Source organism: Scomber scombrus, chromosome 3 (assembly GCF_963691925.1).
Source record: "Scomber scombrus chromosome 3, fScoSco1.1, whole genome shotgun sequence".
Taxonomy (NCBI): Eukaryota; Metazoa; Chordata; class Actinopteri; order Scombriformes; family Scombridae; genus Scomber; species Scomber scombrus.
Genome location: NC_084972.1, coordinates 28,524,264 through 28,534,963, shown reverse-complemented (window position 1 = coordinate 28,534,963; position 10,700 = coordinate 28,524,264). Strand labels below are relative to the sequence as shown.

The 10,700-nt window shown below is 40.6% G+C and overlaps 1 protein-coding gene across 1 annotated transcript in view; it reads left to right on the top strand.

Annotated features, from left to right (window-relative positions):
- The first annotated feature begins 386 nt into the window (after positions 1-386).
- Positions 387-10,700, top strand: part of LOC133977861 (plasma membrane calcium-transporting ATPase 1-like) — a 102,463-nt gene continuing 92,149 nt past the window's right edge. The window contains exon 1 of the mRNA XM_062416158.1: positions 387-1,036. The gene's annotated coding sequence lies outside the window, so the exon portion shown is untranslated. The remainder of the gene's footprint in view (positions 1,037-10,700) is intronic.

The following is a 10,700-nucleotide window of genomic DNA, read 5'->3' as shown; positions in this document are numbered from 1 at the left end:
ACTCTAAGATAGTTAATGAACCCTGATGGAAAGATTATATATTAATGGCAGAGCTATCATAAGTACATTAAACCATTTGAATTTTTAAAAGAAAAAAACAACAATGATAATAATAATAATAATGATAATTATTTATTTTTAGGGGTAGCCTACTTGAGCACCCATAAAAAGGGTCTAAAATCACCCCTGGGCTGATGTTCTCGATACCAGGGTCTATGTTTCTGCCTTATGATTACCTAATTATTTCATAGATCCACCTTAAAAAAAAACAGGGTAATCCCGGGCTGGTCCCTCCCTCTCTCTCTCTCTGTTTCTCTCTCTGGCACCACTTCACCTCCCTCTCTCTCTCTCTCTTTCTCTCTCACTTACCCAGCGAGCGAGCCAGGAGAAGACGGCTGATCCCGGACGCAGGGTCTTTTCTCTGGGCTTGTTTGAATGTGCCGGACCCCCCTCCACCTCCACCTCCACCACCACCACCCCTTCCCCAGTCCCACCCACTGCTCTGCAACACAAACACACCACCAGTCCTCATTTACTGGATCTCTGCTCTTTGTTATCAGTCTTTTCCCCTCCCTGTGCTTTTTTATTCCAGGAGAAAAAGAGAGCAAGAAAGAGTGAGTGTGAAAGAGGAGGAGGGAGTTTATTGTTTCTTGTTTTTCTCCTCTTCCCTTTTTGTTGTTGCACGGATTGATTTCTGACTTGAATCTTGGACCCGGTGTTTTTCTATCCTCGGGGCTGTCGCTGCTGCAGGACCACAGCTGATGCTTGCACCAATGTAATTAGTGTCCAAAAAAAGAAAGAAAGAAAGAAAGAAGAGACGGAACAAACAAATAAAAGGAAGATTTTTCTCCAGCAGTCTAAGGTGGTCTGTCAATCATTTTAATTCCACCACCACTGCAGTTGTCAAGTTGGAGCCCTGCAGGGAAATGGACAAACCCCTCTGAGCTGCAGACTCTGCCTCACTAACACAACCACAGGACGGACAAGGATCCCCCCATTTCTCCTCCTCCTCCTCCCTCCGCCGCCTCGACTGGAGGTAAAAAATTTCAGTTTTTTTTCTTCAACTTTACTCCACAACAAGTCTGCTTCCTTTTCTAACCACTTATAACTTACAACATATTAAATATTAAGCTGATTTTAGCGTGTTTTTTAAGGAGTCTGTTGTCGTGTCTCTCTCTGTCTCCGCGTTGCTTAGCATCCGGGTAACGTTTACTAACGTTTACCAACTGCCGTTCCTTTTTTTTTTTACCTTGACAACCACTGCCGTTCCTTTTTTTTTTTTTTTTACCTTGACAACCACTTCTTAGCAACTACAAGATTCTTTTTGAGGTTTTTTCCACAGGTGTTAAAAGCGCTGCTATCCTTATCCTTACTCAGCCGACAATATGGCTTCTGTTTTAATGTTTTTTTTCTGTAAAATTAATCTCAGCTGTGTCTCTACTATTAAACCTCCGAGGCACATTTTCTCCCCCTTTTTTAACCCCCCCTTCGTGTGTCTACAGCCCCGATACGTGCCTTTCTTTCTCTCCCTCTCCCCTTCTCTGTCTGTCTGCAGTCAAGTCTCCATTCAAAAAAATGTGGAAACGCCAACTTACACCGGTTTCCGACTAACCTTACCACCATTTAAACACACATTATGTTAGTGAACCATCATTTAAACTTGACAACACTTGTAAGTTACCGAATAACACCGGTTTTCGATGAAATATTAACTTTTTTTTTAGACGTGGTACGCAGTAGTTCCTGCCACCCGTCGCTGTTTATTACCCATGAGTATCACTTGGTTAAAGTTGCCATTTTTTAGTCATATACGCTGCGTTGAGGTGTAATAGAGGGACGCCGAATTGTAAAGTAGTGTACAATGATACTAATTGAGGTTAATCGGTGTCTTGACTCTTTGTCTTTGCAACCCAATAAGGAAATGTAACTTAAATCAGCAGGTTTTTTAATGGCGCTGTTGTGGCAGGTCTCCCAGGGGCGACAGGAGGACGGCACATATCGGGGCTGTTGTTGTTGTGGTGGCTACAAAAAGCAGCAGCAGCAATCACACCGCATGCAGATGTCTCTCCCCTAATGCCTGGAAACAGTTTGCTCATAGCTTTTGCCTTTACAATGTTTAGTTTTCCGTGTGACATTTCCCTTTTGGTAACTGAATGAATGGCACAAATCAAAATTCTAGGTTACCTTGATAAGAAAATGGCTCTTTTTCCACCTCCCTGTCTCTCTCTATCTCTCCCTCCCTCAGCAGACACTGGTTGCTGCAGCTATTTGCTCATGTCTTTTATGTTAAATATCAGTATATCACAGGTGTCCTCGCACTTTGGACATGACTGCACCGCATTCAGGTTGAGCTTGTTCAGCCTGTTGGAGAGGTTTCCCCACATTTATCTCACACACACATACAGACAGACACACACATGCTGCTTGTGTTTTTCAGGTTTGTCATAATTGACGTGAGGCAGTGAAAAACATCTTTAAATGAGCTCCTCGAGCTTGTGTTTATCTTAATTAAACAGTCGTTCATCTCGTCAAGAATCGTCCTTACGTCATCTGTTAAGATGGGCGGATGAACAGCTCTGCTTCTTTCCTTTTTTTTCCTCCTCTCCTGTCATTTCATCCCTCTCCTTCCTCCACCTCCTCCTCCTCCTTCCTCCACCTCCTCCCCTCTCTATCTGGGTGTGTCCTGCCTTATTGCGTTAGAAAGGAGGGGGGATCCCGCATCTTGGCTCATGGTGACTCCTCCTCAGCTTGTGACCTCCAAAAGAGGGCATTGCTCTTTCTGTTTTCCTCTTGCTTGCTAATTCACCATAAAAGAGAAGCCCCTTTGCAAAGAAAATCAGCCCCCAAAAGAAAAACTTTGAAGCTCATTGACAGTCCAAGGTTGAATTTTGGGTGATTCTGAGTAGAGCAGTGGCACAATGACGCACCATTGCTGACTGGATCCTAAAGGGGGAAATGGCTAGTTTTGATAAAAGGTGCTTGTTTTTCCACGGATGAATCCACAGGTCTGTAAATCCCCAACCAATTCTGGCTAATCTGCTTCATATCTGTTTGACATTTAAAGGTATGATATGCAGGATTTGTTGGTTGGTGTTTGTAAACATGCAGCATTACATTACATTCAAAGTTGGCATCACCTTTCTAGCTGAAAGAGAGGGAGGGAGAGAGAGAGAGAGAGAGTGAATGAAAATGAATGAAAAGAGGGAGCGGTGCTGGCGAGAACAAAGCCTGTGAATCCGATAAATAAAACGCTATTTTCTTATTTGTTTCACGGTGGCTACGTTCTAAATTAACACGCCCCAAATGTTCGCTCAACCCTGCCCCTGTGGGAAAGTGCCGCAGCCGCATTGCCGGATTTTGTGTGAATGAATGCAGAGCTTCATCCCGTCTGCCGTGGCCTCTCTGCTCTGTCTGAGTGTGTGTGTGTGTGTGTGTGTGTGTGTGTGTGGCTCAGCCCCACCCTCTGTCGAACAGACACACAGACCTGCAGCTCTTTATGCATCCGTGACACAGAGACAGAGAGCAGAGGCGACGGAGACAGCGATGTAAACCGGTTTCTGCATAGTGTACATTTAAGGGAGAGAGCAGATGATGTACAGGACCTACATGTATGGATGCTGAGACCTGATTCATCTACATAGCATCAAGAAGTGTGTGTTAACGGGTGTGTAAGACCAAACCAGATCTTTCACCTAATTAACAAGTTTTCAGTCTTGATTTGGTCAAATTCAAATGGATTTAGAAGTTAGTACAAGTGGTTCGGGTTTCTTCTGTTAAATTTTGCACAATCCAATAAAGGCTGTTATTGGATTGGGTTTTCCTCCAAGTCACGGTTCAGCTGAGGTGGCCTGCCGCCTAGATCCTAATGTGTCTTGTCTTGTGATATAATTAGTGAATGGATGACGGCCTTAACAATAGCTACACTAATGGCTTTTGTTGAATAGCACATCTGCCCTTCCCCACCCTGAAGGTTAAACACTGTAATTTAACAATGCAAGGTGGTCTGCATCCGTCACAAATTGAGCCTGAATTGATTAGTCTAATTAATTGATAATCAATAATTGGCAATTATTATTATTTAAGTGTTTTTTTAAGCAAACATCAGCCAATTTTAGCTTCTGTTTTTATGTTTTATAGCACAGTAAACTGAATGCCTTTAAGGTTTTTTTGACTTTTAATTGGACAACACATGACATAGATTTGATGACATCGCTCGAGCCCTGGTTAAACTGCAATGGACATTAGACTTATTTTCTTATTTTCTTACATTACATCGACCAAAATGAGTAATCGGCTAACTATAAACAGATTAATTGTTGCAGTCTTAGCTACAGCACACTGTAAGGAAAACCCTGATGTTAGCATATGAATGTCTGCAGTCACATTTCATTATTAAAAACAACCAAATCTAAAATCAGATCTGCACAGTACCAGTTCCACACTACGTCTACGTTAACCCAGCTAAATCCTAAAATGATGTTTTCATGCAAAAATGAAATGAATCAATATTTATTTATAAAGTGCCAAATCACTGCAAAAGTTATCTCAAGGCACCTTTCACATAAAGCAGGTCTAGTCTAGACTGTACTCTCTAATTTATGCGTAAGTGTTTAATTCTCCCTACGGAGCATGTGCAGAGGACAGACGAAGAAAACCAGCTGCAGAAAACCAGCAAAGAAGAAACGGTATTTACGTGGTGGCTTCTTGACATTTTGTTTATTGTGAGCAGCTGGCACGCTAATGAATAATGTCTCTCTAACCTTAATGTGAACCCTCCTCCCAGCTGAGGACACAGAGACAGGTTTGCCTGCAGACACATGAGCGAGCTCTGTTTGTGTCTGAAGCCTCTGACCAGGTCCACTGATGACCACAGGAAGTGGCTGATGCTGAGTCAGTGTGTCAGTCCCGTTAACGTCCCGCAGGAGCTTCAGCGCAGACAAAAGAAGAACAGATCTAATTTTTCACTGTGATTCATTTACAGACATCAGTCAGTCAGGTCGTTTCCTGAAGAGAGATCTGTGTAATCCCAGGTGTGTCACTTTCACCTCGGTTACCTGCTGCTGATGCTCCAGGTGGTTTTTACTCAAGGGAAGTGTGAGGTGTTGAGCTTCAGGGAAAGTACCAGCTCTATAAAGTTGTTTTCTTCTATTATTACCATTTAAAAAAAAAAAAAGAATCATCAATTAGAATAATCACTAAAACTCCTGACTTGTGGCTGTGTTTTATCAGTTTATAATGATAGCTAACAGATAAAGGCTGCACATCTTTATTTAACACTATAACAGCAAGTGCCTGATATGTTTTAATGACTCAGATTATTGATTCATATTTATTTTTTCATCAGTTGTCTATTTGAATCATTTTCCCATCTTTTTAATTCAGGTTTTTTCCCCCCACAGCGTACTGTAGTTGAGACATGCTGCCTCCTGTTACTGTCTAAAGAAGTTATGACATGAATACATGACATGTAATAAGCATCTAGAGGTGCTACATCACACAGCAAAAGCACATTTAATTAGTGAGCAAACTGCCACCGAGAAGCCGAGCTGATCACGAAATGAAATGCGACAGGATCTGTCTGATTTTTGCTCATTAGGGTAAATGACTGATCGATCCAACCGTACTTTTGGCTTCGTGGTGATTAATCAAATCAAAATGTTGCAGTGTCAGGGGGAAAAAAAGGAAAAAGCGGAGATTTTACAAGCTAGGAAAAATGAAATGGTTCCATCAGAATTTATGGTATATGAGGAAAAAAGGTCACTGCTGCCCCATAGGAGAGGCTGAAGTTAGTTTTATAATTACCAGTTTGACAGTTGAAGTTGGTTAAAGGTTGGGTATTGAATCATCTGGACTGAGGATAACTTGACTGAGATTTATGTTGAGATGGAAATCTGTAGATCCTAACATTGACTTTTTCGACTGAGCTGCTTAAGGTGAAAAAACCCAGCAAAAAAAGAAAAAGTGTAGCAGAGCGCGAAAATGCCAAATAATGGGCACAATAAATGGAGAAAACATTTCAGATGGCCTCTTTATTAGTTACACATATGTAATTCTTCATTTATAAAGCTTATATATTTTCAGTTTTTGGTAACATTGTCAAACAGGTGATAATTTGATCATTTATGTTCATTATTGAGGTTATAATGGGTGACAGTGGTGTATTAGGGTGCATTATATTGAATGGTGTTTCTAATATTTTATTCACTCCATTTAACATACATAAGAGGGGCAAAATATTAGGAACACCAGTCAATATAATGCACCCCAGTACACCAGCACCACTTAGTACGACCTCAGTAATAAACAAAGTCAAATGATCATCTTTTTGACAATGTTAACAAAAGCTGAAAATGTAAAAGTAGAATTTAAAGCAGAACTGTTAAGTATTGAATTAGATTGCAGATGTGTACCTAATGAAGAGGCTGTAGAAGTCGAAACAGGGCTCAAGATTTCCTCCTGGAATGCTCCTTCAGTTTCGCAGCAATGTTTAGACGTGCGTAAAAAACACATAGGGACAAACATGAGGGATTTCCTCCGAGCCATCATGCCAGATATTTTACTACATGACTATTTCGTTACAAACAGTGACCCGCCTTCCAAGATTTCCTCGCCCAAATGGAAAATCAACTTGCATTTGACGCTTGTCGGTTTTTAATTTCGGATGCTGTCCTCTGGCATTTCATTTAAATTTTTAAATGGATGTGTCACATTTGTGTGTTCTGTGTGGTTGAACAAGCCGCTCCCTCCGCTGAGCATTAATGATGTTTATTTTATTCCGTGTAGTCGTCGTACAACCTTTCCTGTGTTTCTGTGTTTTCTGTTTCCTTGATGGATCTCTCCCTGTGCGATTGTTATTATGGAAAAAAAAGCCCTCGCTCTGTGATTTTTACATTACATTTAATGTACAAGTCGCTTGATTTATCACTGGATTCAGGTCCCAGTTTATAGAGTTTATTGCATCAGCAGCTCTTGTCTTTTTCCAGAGAGAATCCATTAATTATGTCCTTTAGATTAAAAATAACATCTGAAGAGGATGAACTACATGAAAAGACGTACTCTGTGCCCCCGAAGTACAAGGCATCGTCATGTTGGGGGCGTAATGCGACCGGTTCCTGGGCCGGTGTAGACACTAAGACGAGGATTATGTATATTAAGGCTGCTGCAATTCTTTCATTAATAGATTAGTCGATTGTCAGAAAATTAATTGCCAATCAATTCATCGTTTTGAGTCATTTTGGAAGGAAAGGAACCCCTAAATCTCCAGTTTCAGCTTCTCATTGTGAATATTTTCTGTTTTTTTAGTCTGCTGTGATAGTAAACTGAATATCTTTGGGTGGTGGGCCATTCATTGGTTTCATCTTGGGCCTTGAGAAACATTTTTCACACATTTTTTCACAATTTTCGGACATTTTATTGACCAAACTAATCAATTAATCAAGAAAATAATAGTCAGACCAATTGATAATGAAAGTTATGGTTGGTTACTACCCTAATCTATGTGACTATGGTTGTATAAAATTGTGGCTGACCCTCAGATGTGTATATCTAGGCAATAAAATAGTTGAAACACATTGATGTAAACAGTCAGGTGGAAGGACAGAGGGAGCAATGATCTGCTTGAACTGTTTGTCAAGCTATAACTGGGTATAAAAATGTCATATCCGCACCATAAAGATGTTGTCATGTTCAGTAGTTTGGGCATTTATTTATCGTACAAAGAAAAGGAATGTTACCCGGCAACCAAATGTAGGCAGCACACAGTTTTGGGTTTGTTTTTGGCACATGTGGTTTTCAGTAGGAAGTGGGTGTCAACACCTCAGACCAACCTGCTACACTGACAATGAGGCTGCAAACAAGTGTGTTACATTGATCTCGGTGATTCAGATAAAACCAGACTTGATTTACACACAGGAGAGATCTGAGTCACCAAGAGGCAGAAGAGTTTCCTCGCTTAGCTCGCTGCTGAACTCTGAACTCTTTACTGTCGGGATTCGAGTCTTCTGTGAGTTTATGACTGTTTAACTATCGAGCGATGGTACTTATGTCGCTGCTTGTGTTGAAATGGGTCACGCTGGGCCCAGAGCCAGGATGAAATGACTGAGGGTGGTTTTTATTAAAAGTTGCAATGGTGCAATTCAGTGATTTTAACCATGCAACAGCCTCAGAAATGCTACTCTCTTAAAATAAAAGAATAACCTGCATTTATGAATCGGGGCACTCACATAAAAACGTAGCACTAGCTAAATATTTTAGGATTTATGAATGATTCTCGATAAAAATCAGCAGGCGGAGGTGTGTAGAAACAGCTGTTTGCAGCTTGCAGCTCTCTCTCTCAGTTTAACTTTCCTTTCATTTCTCTGTTATTTCCCTTCTGTTTGTGGATTGCTTGCAATGCGGGGGAAATGGAAATAGGACCAAATGTTCTGTTTATAACCATGAAAAGGAAGCAGGCTAAGATACTGAATCGAAAGTGAAGTCTCCACATGGCTCCTGCATGCATACAATTAATGCAAATAGCCTGAAATTATAATGGCTAAGTTCTCCGACACACAAAAACCAACAGACTTCTTACAGAATACACCTGCAAAATTCTTCATTACCAGTCCTCAGCTTGGACAAAGGGGGCAAAAAATAAAATTGGGGGGCTTTTTCACCTTAAGCCCACCTGTGTTGACGGACCCGGGTTACTATTACACACACACACACACACAAACACACACACACGTAGATAGGTTGATTTCAGTTGTGTGTTAAAGTATTTCTTATTTCTTGTTTAGGTTACATTAATAATGAAATAGCAGCATATCTTGTTTTGTCTTTCACTCCACTATAAACACATTGTTTGATCTTTTATTGCACTCAAGTTATTTTTTGCTTTAGTCTTTATGCCTGCTGCTTTTTCTGTCTGTCTCAGTTTTATTTAGTACTTGAACTTGAAATTTTCCTCTTTAGTGACACAGATGTGACACAGATGGCAAGATGGCTCACACATTTATGTAATTTTCCATCATGACATCAATTAGAGCTGAAACCAGTAGTTTAATAGGGCACAGAAAATCAATGGCAGCCATTTTAATAATGAGTTGATTGTTATTCTCGTCGATGAATGTACTTTTTCACATCAATGCAAAAATCCAGTAAATCTGTCCTGTGATCAGAGTTGATGGGTGTAGGTGATGACCTCCATATCTGTGACGGCACCATGAAGTCCAATACCGCCTGAGACAAATGCACCTGTGGTCCTGTAGCTAACGTGCATTTTAACGCACCGCTGGGACCCAATGAACCTATAAACACACTGTACGTTACACTGGTGTGGACATAGGTTTTTTTTAAAATTCAGTAAAATGTGGAAACCCCTCTGCAGACGGAAATCCCTGCCTGTGAACCAGATCCAACTGTGCACACTTTGTCTCTTATGTAAGTCCACATCAATTATTAATGGATGCAGTGCAGCTGTGGGAAGCTCAGTGCTACATTTAAGATATGGATGCTTTCTGCTCAGCACAGCCTCAGTGGTTGTGGATATAATAGAGCTGTTGGCCTTTATCATTATTTTATATACCCCCGAGTTCATCCCACTGTAATGTAGATCTGACAAAAATGATTGTGTGTAACATATTTTTTAATGTATTTATGCTTAAATTTAAATGAGTAAGAAAGCCTCCAGTGAGTGTTCTACCAGCACAGGCTTTCAAAATGTACAAGTTCAGCTGTAGCTGTAATTAGCTCAGATACCAAGTGTGGCCACACCGCTGCCCCTGGAGCTTCTATCAGCTCTATATAATCATTTACAAGTTTATTTCTTTGTCAGAGATTGTGCCACTAAGCCATCTCAGACAGTATAACAATATCAGGATTATGTTGGACTTTCTTCGCATAGAGTCAATCAGTGTTTGGCAAAAGACCTATAATATTCAGATTAATCTTTTGAAAGTAAGAGTTTATACAGAAACCAACACTATTAAGGGATAAGTTAGAAGCTAGGCAGATCCGAAAATGTAAAAAAAAGGGGTTGTAGTAATAGTACACCAAAACAGACATAAAAAATATATAAACACAAAACAAACATGAACATAAAAAAAACAAATCCTTTGCCAAAGCATCTCTGTGAGCGGGCCAAGTTAAGTCAATGTAAGCAGAGTCCATTAATAGTCCACTCCAAAGGTCAGTCTGCATCAGAGATGGAAGAAGTGACGGCAGCTTGACAAAATAAAAGCATTAGGCAGCGGTGTAAGGACAGTAGCATTCAAATCAATAGGCCTGTAGCAAAGTGTAAAACAGAACAAGACAAACAACTGCGACAAATGGGAACAGCTGGTAATGCAACGGTAAGATTTTATGACAACCGGATGTAATTAAACAAATCAGTTTGTAACTAAACATAACTAAAGCCGCAGCAGAGGTTGGGTTAGTACCAGAGATACTGTAAAGCCCTGGCTTGTCTTTGTCAACTGACCTGATTTACTGCTCTTATGATGGAGTAATGAAGGCAATCTCAGCGGCTTTGTGACCAGTGAACAGTTTGCTCACCCTCATTGTTCTGAAAATGGAGAAGTTTAAACAGGATAGGTCTCGGATGAGCTCTATCGTGTAAGGTGAGCCCTCTCGATAGTCGGAGGAATGGGAAAGTTTTTCTTGCCCAGGCAGCTGTGGGATTAACTGGGACATGAAGCCAAGAATATTCTTCCTCATGCTCA